This window comes from Balaenoptera borealis (assembly GCF_965194805.1).
Source record: "Balaenoptera borealis genome assembly, chromosome: 14".
NCBI classification, from domain to species: Eukaryota; Metazoa; Chordata; class Mammalia; order Artiodactyla; family Balaenopteridae; genus Balaenoptera; species Balaenoptera borealis.
In genome coordinates this window covers 52,499,131-52,512,222 of record NC_138875.1, presented here as the reverse complement: position 1 = coordinate 52,512,222, position 13,092 = coordinate 52,499,131, and the positions used below count along the sequence as shown (strand labels likewise).

General features: G+C 40.2%; 1 protein-coding gene and 1 long non-coding RNA gene across 2 annotated transcripts in view; one reads left to right on the top strand and one right to left on the bottom strand.

Annotated features, from left to right (window-relative positions):
* Positions 1 to 13,092, bottom strand: part of LOC309610562 (uncharacterized protein) — a 651,150-nt gene that overhangs the window by 3,917 nt on the left and 634,141 nt on the right. The window lies entirely within an intron of this gene.
* Positions 1 to 13,092, top strand: part of LOC309610579 — a 264,883-nt gene that overhangs the window by 55,729 nt on the left and 196,062 nt on the right. The window lies entirely within an intron of this gene.

Here is a 13,092-nt window from a genome sequence, read left to right as displayed (position 1 = left end):
CAGTATCAATATCAATATCTTACCAATTTTGCTTCATCTGTCTCCCTCCAACCTTTTATATTTGCTGAAATAGTTTAACATAAATCCCACAGTCATGTCACTTCACCCATAAATTCTACATTATACTTAATGATTCCTTTCTGCTAGCAAAACTAATGCATGTTTATTAAAGAGAATTTGGAAAAGCATAAAGGGGAAATTAAAGTTGCCTGCACTCCTACAATCTAAGTCACTGTTAATGTTTGATGTTTTTCTGTCTAGACCTTTAAATTATGCATGTGTCTGCACATGAGTGCATGTTTGCTATCCAATTATGCATATGCATGTGTCTATACATATATTCAGAGGCATCTAACGTATCGTATCTATTTTATCACATGTTAATCAGTTAGACGGCCTTCTGTAGCAAGTTACAGAAAACCCAGTTCAAACTTGCTTAAACAATAAAGGGGACTTTGGGGCTTTTATGAGTGAGAAGTTCAGGGGCAGGCAGGGGAGGTGTTGTGCCTGGTTTGATCAGCTTTCCGCTCAGTATCTCTATTATTCTTGGTCGTCTCTTGTATATTGATGGGTTCCTTTCTCAGCCTGGCTTCCCTACGCCTGTAAGACCAGGGCTACAGCCTCTCACAACCATCTTCATAGGGAAAAAGAGCATCACTTCTCTTAGCTTCTGAACAAGAGTTCTGAGCTGTGCTCTGATTGGCCCACTCCTGAGATAATCACTAAAACGGGAGACCTGGTATTACCCTGCCTGAACAACCAGCATCCTTCAGAGCTAGAGCTGGAGGGAGACAAACAACATGTCAGATGTGCAGTGGGGGAGGCATTGAGAGGAGGAATGGATGTTGGAGGGGCAGCGTCCATGTGCCTTATTCTATGTCTTTCTACTTTCACTGTGTATGTATGTGTGTATCTATCGATCCAATCAGTCGATAGTCTCCTTCCCTTTAAGTCTTTGAAATTTTGTTCAAAGCCCCCATTCACATTCAGGGTAAACATACCCACTCCTTGAATGTCCCAAAAGAAACAACTCATGTAAAACCTTTGTGTGTCTGATAGACTCCACTAAAGGTTTGGGGCACATGGGGAGTGGGGAAGAGTTTACGTTGTAGCAGTACAAATCATTTAAAACAATATTAGATAGCTCTCTAATACTGTGGTTCTCAACCAGTGTATGGGGGTGATTTTGCCCTCCCCCCTCCCAGGGAACATTTGGCAATGACTGGAGACATTTTTGGTTGTCACAAGTGCTACTGTTGTCGAGAGCAATGATCCTGCTAGACATCCTACAATGTTCAGGATAGCCCTCCCCCCCGAAAATGAATCATCCAGCCTAAAATGTCAATAGTGCCTTTGTTGAGAAAGCCTGCTTTAAGATAGCTAAGAGTCCACGGGCCATATTTAATGGTGCTTGACTCTTCCTGCTGGTTCCTTTCTACAGTTCCCTCTTCATTGCTCTCCCTCCTCCCAGATTCCTACTTATTTCTAATATAGAACACTTTAGATATTTCCTTTTTTCTTATCCCCCGATAGATTTTAGGCTCATACTTCCATCCCAAAAGGTTTAATAAAGTATACTCCTCTGCAAATACAGTACACTGTCTAAGAGGAATTTAATTGCCATTTGTTAAGATAATAATCATTTTCAGCTCATTACACACCCATGGGGTTATACTTGGGATAACACAGTGGATATTCTCTTGTTGCATGCTTTGTTCACTTTATAGAGTATCGTGAATATTTTTCCATTGCTTACCTAGTATGATGCTGTTTGCCAAATATTTCTGGTCCTCCTTCCTTCTAAGTACAAAGTAGGATCCTACCTCCTGACCCCCTTGTGATGGGTGGGGCCGTATGCCTAGTTTTGGTGAATGAGTTGAGAGCGGAAGTGACTCACAATTTCCAGGTCAGAGTGTTTAATTGCCTAACACCTTCCAGAGCCCTTTATTTCCTTATGGTAGAGGGACCAGCAGTGTTTGAGATGGCACTCCCGCATCAGCCTGGATATCCGAGAGACTGTGATGAAAAGAGGACCTTGTTGGTGTGATCCACATGTGGCATGAGAAAGAAATAGACTTTTGCTATTTTAAACCACTGGGTTTTGCGGTTGTTTGTTACTGCAGTATAACCCAGCCTATCCTGACTGATACATCTGATACCCAGTCATCACTTCTGCTCAGAGGCTTACTCCCCATCATCAGATGAGGGTGACTATATTCAAGATCATGGGGGTTTATCTTCATTGCTCTACACCAATAATAGCCACCCTATTCTTCTTCCCAGTGATTAATTTAGGGGTAGGCATGTGACTCTCTTCTGAGATATAGTGGGAGATCTGCTGGGGGCTCCAGAGAAAAGTTTCCCTGATCCTAGAAAAGAGACCTGAAGAGACAGTCCTTTGGGCCTCTGGGCATTGATGTAATTGGATGTGGTGCCCGGAGCTTTGCAGCCATTCTGAAAAAGTGAAGGTTTTCACTGAGCCACTGAAGATGGCAGAGCAGAGTGATGGAAAGAACCTGGTCCTTGATGACATTATTAAGGCGGGGAATCAACTGACCTGAAACTCTCCCTACCTCTGGACTTCCCGATGTGTGTGAAAATAAAAGCCCTCATTTTAAAGTCAGTTTCAGTCAGTGTTTTATGTTACTTGAAACTGAAAACATCCAAGTGATATATTGTTAGGTTGACTTCTGTAATGTTATTTTAATTGCCTCTAGAGCATGTCTAGACTATAATGTGTTTAATAATCCACTGCGACTTAACAGTTAGGCAATTTTCCACTTTCAGTCACTATAATATAAAGAGGGTCCCTTTCTGCAAATTGTGCCAAATAAAATTGCAAGCATTTTTCTGTTTCCTAAGAACAGGAGGCCTGCTTCCTTTGGAACCAAATCTTCCTTCATTCATCCATTTATTTTTATTTTGTGAGTGCCTACCCTGCTGCAGACTCAGGATGGAACCGTAATTTAAAACTGACAAGATCTTGGTCCTCGTGTAGCTCATGAAACCTTGTGTTTCTTTCATTTGGAAAAACCAAGCAATAGATGTGAAACTAATTCCCACCTATTTGTTCTTGGAGAAAATGTGACAGCAGATCCCGTGGGCTGAGCGATTTTAAGTGTTTCGATTAGTAATACAAGGTAAACAGGTATCTTAGCATAAAGAGTTATGGCTCCAGACTTTATAACTTCTTAGGGAAATCCACAATTTTCCATGCATGAATTTAAATTACCTATTCCTTTAAATTATTTATTTGTCTTAAAACTACTTTACTGAGGTCTGACATACAAAAAGCTGTAGATATTTAATACATACAACTTGGTGTGTATGGAGATAAGTATACACCCATGAAACCATTTTCACAATCAATGCCATACACTTATTCATCACCTCCGAAAGTTCCCTCTTGCTCCACAGTCAAAACCATAATGAGATATCACTTCACACCTGTTCAAATGGCTATTATTTAAAAAAAGGACAAGTGTTGGCAAGGATGCAGAGTAAAGGGAACCCTTTTACACTGTTGGTGGGGATGTAAAATGGTGCAACCACTACAGAAAACAGTATGGGGATTTCTCAAAAAATTAATAATAGAATTACCATTTGATCCAGCAAACCCACTTCTGGGTATATTTCCAAAGGAACTGAAATCTGGATCTTGAAGAGATATCCGCACGCCCATGTTCACTGCAACATTATTTCCAATAGCTAAGATATGAAAACCACCTAAATGTTTATCAAAAGATGAAGGGTTAAATAAAATATGATGTAGCACATACATAGCGTGTAGAACCTAGATCTCTGGGGATGGTTCACAGTTCTGCTTCTCATTTGCTGTGTGATGTTGGACAAGTCACCACACCACTCGTAGTCCCAATAAACTCATTAACCGAGTGTTGAGATAAAAGTGAAGTCATTTAATTTTTGAGTTATTTTGAAAAATGGCATCATAATGCATGTGAAAGGGCATTATTGACTGGGAGACATATCAACTTTAGTTTTTGCTTGCTTTTGAGGTTAGTTAAGGGGAAAATACTTTGAAAGTTGAGTCCCTAGACATTTGTTATAAAAAATAACATGTTTCTATTTTTTATTACACAATAATATATAATCATTGTTGAAAAAAGAAAACACGCACTCGCATAAATGTGCGCGTGTGCGCGCACACACACACACTCACTCCCAATGTCAAAGTATCTTCCCAGTGTCTCACTGACACCATCCTGCCCTTGACTGCTGGTCAATGGAAGGCAGTGACACTGTGCATCTTGTCTTTATATAGAGTAAAATCTCTCAGCGTTATCCTTTAACTTTCTTTCCTTGTGATTCCTCTTAGGAGGTCCTTCTCCACTCAGGTTGTGTAAATAGTCACCCATATATTATTCCAGAAATCTGAGGATTTCTTTTGCAAACATTTAAATTATTAGTCCACCTGGAATTAATTTGATATAGGGTGGAAGAGATGTATCATATTTTTGCAAATGGTAATCCATTTGCAAAATTGATATCTTTGCAAATGACACTCAACACCATTTTTGGAATGACCCAGCCTCTCACCACTGATTTGAGTTGCAAATTTTTCCATACACTAAGCTACTAAATATCTTTGAGAATGTTTCCGGATGAGCTATGTATGCCACTGAATTGACTGTCCTTTGCTCAATCAGTACCACATATTTTAATAAACTTTATAGAAGGTCTTAATGTCTTTATGTGAGGTCTTCAACCTTTCTTTTCCAACGTCAATTGGCTTTCTAGTATGCTTCTTTCTGAAGATCTTGTAGAATCCTTTTATTTTCATATTCCAGACATCCATGAAAATGCAAAAAAATCCCCAAATTCACAACAACATAAAAATTTAAGGTGACAGACAATATAATGCCAGAGGCAGGATGTAAGATGTCCAAATCCTAAGGAAATTGGAGCTGGATTTAGAAAATCTCCAGAAGATTCGATCTCAGCCTGAAAGATTCCCCTATTTTGCTGCCTCTGAATATACTCTGATTAGGGGTGGCTGCAGGGACACGCCGACAGAGTCTAACTTAGCCCACTCGTCAGTAGAGGCTACTTCTCTGTGGTCAGCTGAAACTCTGGGATTGCCACACTTTTAAAGGAGGAAAGAAGAAAGAAGATTGAGTTCTCTCTCTGCTGTCTTCTCTGTTTTTCCATTGCAATTTTATACGACTTAAAGCGGAACTTAAGAGAATTCCTAAAAGCCACCAGCACAAGTTAACCTTGAGGCTGGAGGTAATTTCAGTGCTTCCTGTTCTTACTCTGATGACATCTTTGTCTGGACGCAGCCAACAGCCTTCCGGAGACTCCCTGTCACAGCTCCAGGGTGTGCTGATTCCCATCCTGCCCGGAGGTGCTCCTTCCCCGAGGTGCTGGAGTCCAAGCATCCTCTGCTGCCCCTTAGACGACGAGCCCAGGCCCAGACCCAGCTGGATCATCGTCTGCACAGAGTGACCAGGAGACTGAGCCACCTTCCTGTTCCGTCCGGTTTCTGCTTTGCTAGCTTTCCTGGTTGTTGGTGTTTGTTTGCAGCGGAAACCTTGACCGCTCAGCACATGGGAGGGTATATTCTCTCAGGCCCCCATGGCCCATGTATTCTGTTTGAGAAGGAGAGGTGGAGGCACATTGCTTTCCTCTCTAGCACATGGAATGGGACTTTAAGGGCTTCTTTTGCATTGGGGCAGGTACAGAGAGCGCAGGCCTGGGGTTGGCCGCCTTGGGGTGACAGTGTGGCCTTCTATTTGGGTATTGACCTCGGACCTCAGAGCTTAGGAGGGTGCACCTGACAGTCTGAAGAACGGCACCGCCTCGGATTGGCCGGGTTCATTTTTGACCAGGCCCGTACCTTTGCACTGGAGGAGGAGAGGGCACTAAGGCCAGTTATGCCAAATTAATTCTGGTAACAGTGGGGTAACACGTTGTGGCCAGATTGCCGTCTCACTCAGGAACAGATAAAAAGTTGAACATCATATGGCAGACATAGGCGTTTGCCCCTTGTAGCCCTGGAGGTAAGTTAGGAACAGATGTCCAAGAACTTTTCACGACTTCACTATGGTCCCTTTCTCCATGGATGAAATCTTGGTGCTTGGAACTCGCCAGGGCCCACCATGTTCAGATGTTACCTTGTGTCACTCTTATAAACCGTATCTTCTCAACAAAACTTACAATGTTTGTAACTTACGTAGTACTATTGCTCATTTTCCCTTTCCTTTCCTTTTTGTTATTTTTACCATTAGAGAAACTGAGGTTCAGAGAGGTGTAGCAACTTGTCCATGGTCACAGAGCAGAACTCAGATCATGTCACATACCTAGAAGGAGGTCTATGAATGCTTGCTGGGAATAAAACTTAATTTAAAGGAAAGTAAAAGACAGGTGATTTTGTGCTTTTATTCATTTGTTATTTATTTGTTTACTACCTATCAGGGGCAGAGAATTACGTTTTAGCATCATCCTAATTCATCATTCCTTTTAAGAGTGGTGTCTGTTGTAGTTTTTAATTTTTCTCTTTCATCTCCCATCCCCATTTTTTTCTCCCCTGGAGGCACCACCCTACTCTGTTTGGTACATGTTCTTGAGCGTGTGTGTATATGTACATATATTCTTGAACATACATATAGCATTGTCTTACATAGGGGTGCATGTTAAATTGTATACATAGCATTTCACTATTTCTTTCTTTGTTCTCAATGATTATAAGTTCTCCATAGATGCTTTCTATCCATCTGGCTCCTCACTGCTGAGCATGACATTGTATTTCACAGTACACGTCTACATTTCCCTAATGATGGGTAGACCTGGACCGCCTCTATCTCTCTGCTACACAAATAATGTGCTGGGGGGGCATCCTTGAACATGTAGGAGTTTCTCAGGGGGAAATATCAAGTCACTGTACTTTGTGTGGCAGGTCAAAGCATGAAAGGAGAGCTGGACAGCTGGAGATGGTGTAATATTTATTTTAAATGCAACCAATAGGAACCGGCGGGTACCCCCATTAAAGGGGCTGCTCTACAAAGAGAACCATTAAAATGAATGTAAATCACAGTAGCTTCAGGGACAGTTTAATAACTATCTGACTTTTTATTGGGTGAGCAGGAGATGTGCCAGCTTTCTCCTTACAGAGTCTTCTGGATCTTTTGCAGAGAGAGATTTCTATCTGAACCGCTCTTGAGATTACCGAGGGCAGAGGGCTGCCCTGGGAGTAATGGCCATAAATCCAATTAGTAACTCACTTTCTCTTTTGCCACAAGCTCCATTTCCCCCAAACACACAGAAGATAATTCCACACTCTGGAACCTGGTAAATCCTGAGGGCTCCATGAGAGCACGCCACCAAGACACAAAGGTTTCTTGCATGAGAAAAGGGCTGGAATGATATACATTAAACTGGTAACAGTGGAAACCTCCATGGAAGGGAGAGGGAAAGGTGCCGGGGTGGGTGGCGTAGGACCTTGTCACACTTTATTCTGTACACTTGTGTATCGTTTCAAACAAAAATGTGTTCCTGTCTTACTTGTGAAATAAGGAAATGGGGGAAAAAAACCCTTCAGGCAATCTCTAGAGAATTTCAGCAAGATTAGAGGTGAAAGAAACGGCTTTTTAACAGATGAGGAAACTAAGGCAGCTGGGGCACCGAGGTCACGTGAGCCTGCTCCAAAGAGTGGGAGGCATGGGGCAGGCACTGGGCCTCTGGATTCCTCCATTTGGGTCCAAAGTGGCCGTCAGCACAGCCACTTTGGGGGGAGGGTGTGAACCACAGGAGAAGGGTCTTGGATTCCAGACCAATACCCGTCTGGAAACTTGCCTACTTAAGAAAACAAAGCCTTTAATGATGAATCTTTATGAACTGAAATAAAGAATTGAGATGCCCAGGATAAAAATAAAACCTGTATCAGCTTAGTTTTGACTTTTAAAAATTGCATAACGACTCTACTTTTGTCTCCTCTGAAATTGAAAGGATCCACCTTGACAGCAGCTTATCTGGAGGATGGAAGGCATTATATAGGGTCCTTCCTTCCTCTTATTACATTTACATTTGTTACAAAGATGTTTCTTGCGGGTTGGTAGTTTTGTTAAAATTATGAGTGAAATAAACATATAAATGACTAAATCATACTTCTGTATGAGCTTATAGAAAAAAGCACAAAGGATTTGGGTTTGAATCCCAAATCTGTCATTTACTAAGTAACCTTGAGCAAGTGATCTAACCCTCTGAAGCTTTAGTTTTATTACTAAAAAATATGAATAATATGTAGTTCACACGATTACTGTGCGGATTCAGTAGGCTACTGTCAGGAGAGCTTTCAATACAACGCCTGGCACATAGTAAACACGGAATAACGACGTCTATTAGTATTTTAACAGGTGCATATTTAAAATTATTATTTCCCCTTGGACGACTCTAGGGATCAATGAAATATTTGTTAGGTAAACTTGTATCTTGAATTCCTCAAAAGCAGAGCCTGAGATAAGGATTTGTGTGCAGGGTGTTTATTCAGGTGATCCCAGGAAGTGTGGTGAGGAAGGGAGTCCAGGAAGAGAAGAAAGATAGTCAGTGTACCTCTGTGGGCAACTGGACACCAGCCTGGCAATCTGCTTCACCAGCTCCTTCTCCATGACTTGACAGAGGGCATGGCTTATGTTCCAGCATGGTAAAGTCACCCACGACACTAAGTTTACCTCTCTATTTAAAGCTGAAGTAGCTTCTCTCTTAGGCTCCAGTTCTTAAAATGTAAGTGAAGGAGCTTCTGGAACTCATGGTACTCTTTGCAGAGAACAACACACTCACTGCACAGCATCACATAATTTGGATCTATTTAATTCCAAACATAAATCAAAAACAATTGCAAGAAATATGACCATATTATGAAATTACTAGCACATGCAAACACACATATCAGTTCAATGTAATTGGTGTTTCATGGGTTTCCACTAGTATTTGTTTGCTAATTGATCATTAACTTGTTATCTGCTGGAATTTGCCAGCAGATAAGCAATGGTAGGCACCAGAGGTATAAGAAAAATATGTGGAGAGAAATATTAAACACAGATAAAAATTTACCCATTTTTACATTTATCTGAGACAAAGAATCCCTAATTCCTTTTCAGGGACAAAAGCCCTCTGCTTAATTTATAAAGTACTGGCATTTGAGAACTCATTTAAAAGGTCAGTTAAATCACTGCATTGCCAGTTCGGGGCAAAGTTCACAAATCAAAGTGAGAAAATCCCATGATTCTTAGACGCTCGGAAGTTTCCACGAGTGGCAGGTCACAGAGATTCTACTTCACAGCAGCTGTGAGAGCAACATGTGAACTTCTGACCAGACTAGTGGGCAGACACCTACTCTTCTCTTGGGTCACTTGAAACTGTCTATATATAATATGTTGCTTTTACCAGGAAAGTTTTATTTTAATATTTTGCTCTAAATCGGGCAGTAAGCAACTGAATATAACTAACACCACTGCCTCTTTTGCCTACACTGTTCCTTACTTCCAGATATCCATTTCCTAAAACTGGAATGCCTTCTACCATCTTTACTTAAGGAGTTGCTCAAATCTCATGTCCCCACAGAACCATACCTGGTCATCTCAGCCATCTGCAACCGGGGCCTCTCTTGAATTCTTATGATATTTTCTATGCTGCTCACGTGACACTTAGTGTCACCCTGTATTGTTTGTGGCTTCCTTCTCTCTCTCTCTCATGCACGCATACATACCCTTCCTATCTTTCCAAACTAAACAAACACGGTTTGCATTTTATCACTGTTTGTGGCCAGCAAATGCCCTGTACACAGTGAGCTTTTGCAAATATATGTGAATCATGTAATTGGGCATTGCCCCCAACATTATTTACAGCCTCACTCTACCAAACCTCAGTGTTTCTCAAAATTGAATAATGTAGAGATTCCTTAAAGGAAAAGAAATTTGTGCACCTCTAGCGTTGGCTTAAAATTTTAAAGTATTAAATATGTTTAAGTATAAAGCAAAGCATAAACTCCTTAACGTTTACATCTCTAATACAACCATGAAACTGAAAGTTTACAATTAAAGGAAAACAAACCCAATAGAGTCAAATTAATATTAGTTTAATGTGACAGATGATACTGTTTTGGTGAAATTGAATCACTGTTCATAGCGTGAATACATTACTGGCTGCCCTCGTGCAGGCTCTCTCTGATTCGGGGCGCATGTATGGAGGTTTGCTGTATGGCCGTGCCATTTCCCCATCCATTTGCTCTATTTGAACCACCATGTCATTTGAACTTCCTTTGGCACAGATATATCATTTAGGTGTTAATTCTAACCTCTCTTTTTTTTCTCATCTACCTATGACAATGAATGTACTTCTTGGCATCAACATGGGCTTAAACACAGATACTGTGAAATCTCGTGGCAGTACTTTGTTATAAGGTGACCATCCAGGTGATGATGATGATTGTAATATTACTAGCTAATATTTACAGGCTATCTTCTTTGTGATAAAGTATGTCTAGATTAACTCATTTATTTCTCACATTAACCCCCTGAGAAAGAAGCAATTATTATCACTATCTTATTGATGGGGAAACAGAGGCTCAAAGAAATCCAATAGCATTCTCAAATCCATGCTACTCATAAAGAATTAAAACCTAGAAAAGTCTGACGGCAGAACCTGAACACAATACTCATAATAATTTGTTTAGTGTATCGTTAAAATGAACACAAACTTAAAATAAGTGTTGTGCAGAATCAACACACCCCAATGTTTGATATTCCCCTATGCCCACAATTCATCATATGCTCAGAAATCATGCCTGTAGATTTTTTTGAACCACTAAGGACAGGAGCAGTGACAGCTAGGTAAAATATGAAAGAATTCAGCTTCGTATCCACAATGAATGAGGTGCTTTACTGATAGAAATGTGTAACTTATTCTCAATAAACGTAATATATTCAAAAGAGTTGGATAATACATGTTTCATATTCTCTTCTACTATACTGTCCAAACAATGTCTTCATTCAGAAGTGAATTGACTCTCCCAACACTCAGCTTCAGTGCAAGCCGCTGAGGACGGCAGAGCACCGAGCTCTCCCTCGAGTCGGGGAACACCCACGACTTCATGGTTTAACCTGCAGAAGCCAAGTTCTCCTGAAATTAGAGTTTGAACTTGTCTCAGCTTATTGATTCAAGTTTGCCAAAATTCAATATGTTCTCACTCAATTTGGGAAATATGCAGACTGCTTTATTTCTTCTGATTTGCCAAACTAAACAAAAGAATCTCTTAAAATATGACTTATTACTGGTATCCTTCCTTGTTCAATTGACTGGTTCTGTTGGGAAAACATTTGGACACGAAAAGAGTACTGTATACCTTTAGTCCCACCCCCCAGCCCCCCACTCACCCCAAATACAGTGACATAGTACTGTAGATGTGGTCAAATCTCTTGTTATGCTTAAAAAAAAAAAAAAATAGCATGGTTAGCTGACTGTTTTCTGCTTCCCAAATAGCCAACTTAGGAATGAGAAAAAAGCTTGTACATTTCAGACCTGTAAGGAATAGTGATCATTTCCTAATAATACTGCAAAAGACGTTGATTTCTCTGAGTTATAAGTCATCTGCTATCCTCCCAGCACATTGCGCTGGCCATGGCTGGACCCAATGAAGTATAAGACAAGGTCTTTATCCTTAAGAATATTACAAGCTTTATGGCATGTACCGGAGTCACACACATCAACAAAAATAGCTACATTCAGAGTTTGGCTAGTATGCCTTCCATCTTAAAAACAACTTGGTAGGGTAAATTCGAGTGTTATAACCCTCACGTAGATGAGGCTATTAGGGTACAGGAGGTGAAAGCTAAGGTCATGCAACTAATTAGTGGCTGAGACAAATCTAGAAGTCAGATTTCCTTGTTTGCAGTTTCTCCCACTAGACCCAATTGCTTCTTCAGACCAATGCAGAAACAGCATTCTAGAAGGTATTTAGATTTCTTTCTAAAGGTGATCTGGCTCCTTCACAAATCAAAAAAAACAACAAAAAACCCAAACATCTGATTTGTAACCGGACCCTGGAGTATCATCCACTGCCTAAGTTGATGACTTCGTTACCAGCTGCTGAAACACTTCCATGCGAAGACGTGAAATTCCTGCAGGAAATGACTCTAGGCAGTTCTGAATAAGTAAGGAAATTAAATGACTAACTTCAATGTTTCCTGGTTTTTGTCTATCTTAATTAACAATTTATTTTGGTAAAGGAAAAACTGACCAACTTTCTACCACTCAACATGTAAAACTTAATATCTGTTTATAGTAAAAACATGATTCCCACGTCTGCTTTTATTTAAAGAAAAGAAAAATAAAATTTTGAAAGTTTTCAGTAACCATATTTATTAAATGGTTCCTCTTAAAAAAAACAAAACAAACCAATTACAGCATATGTGTGTGTGAAATATCAATTTCCTCCTCAGAGTCCCCAAAGGTGAAGGTGCACTTGAGAAAAATGTGTTGATTATTAACAGGGCTAATATTTTTGTGGTAATGTTATTACTGAACATCTACAATAATTAGTTAGAGTTTGGGGTCGATAGAGGAATTGCAGTCAGAATACATTATTGATTTCTGTATCAGATTAAATACAGCATGGACCTAATTGAAAATTGTTACTACTTTTGATCCATGTTTTATGTGATTCTTATTTTGCCTTCATTCATTTATTCAACAATATTTACCTAATGTCTGCTATGTGCCAGGCATTCTGCTAGGTGCTGAAAATACACGATAAATTAAGCAACGCTCTTGCTCCCATGGAGTTGAGGGAGACAGATGATTAACAAAAAGGCAGGGCAATATGTCAGGTAGCGGTAATTACTATGAAGCAAAACAGAGTGGGCTGAGAGTGAGGGAGCGAAGGGGTAGGCGGAGAGTCGGAATCAGTCCCTTTGCAGAAATTTAATGACTAAAGACTTCATAATTCATCGTGGACAAGTATCGTTGTGGCATTCTGTCCCGTCCTGGAGTCTACAAATGTTTAAGATAAACTTTTTTGAGTTCAAGGATAATGGGAAGCAATTTTAAGAAAGATGATTTTTATATCTGTGTGGCTTT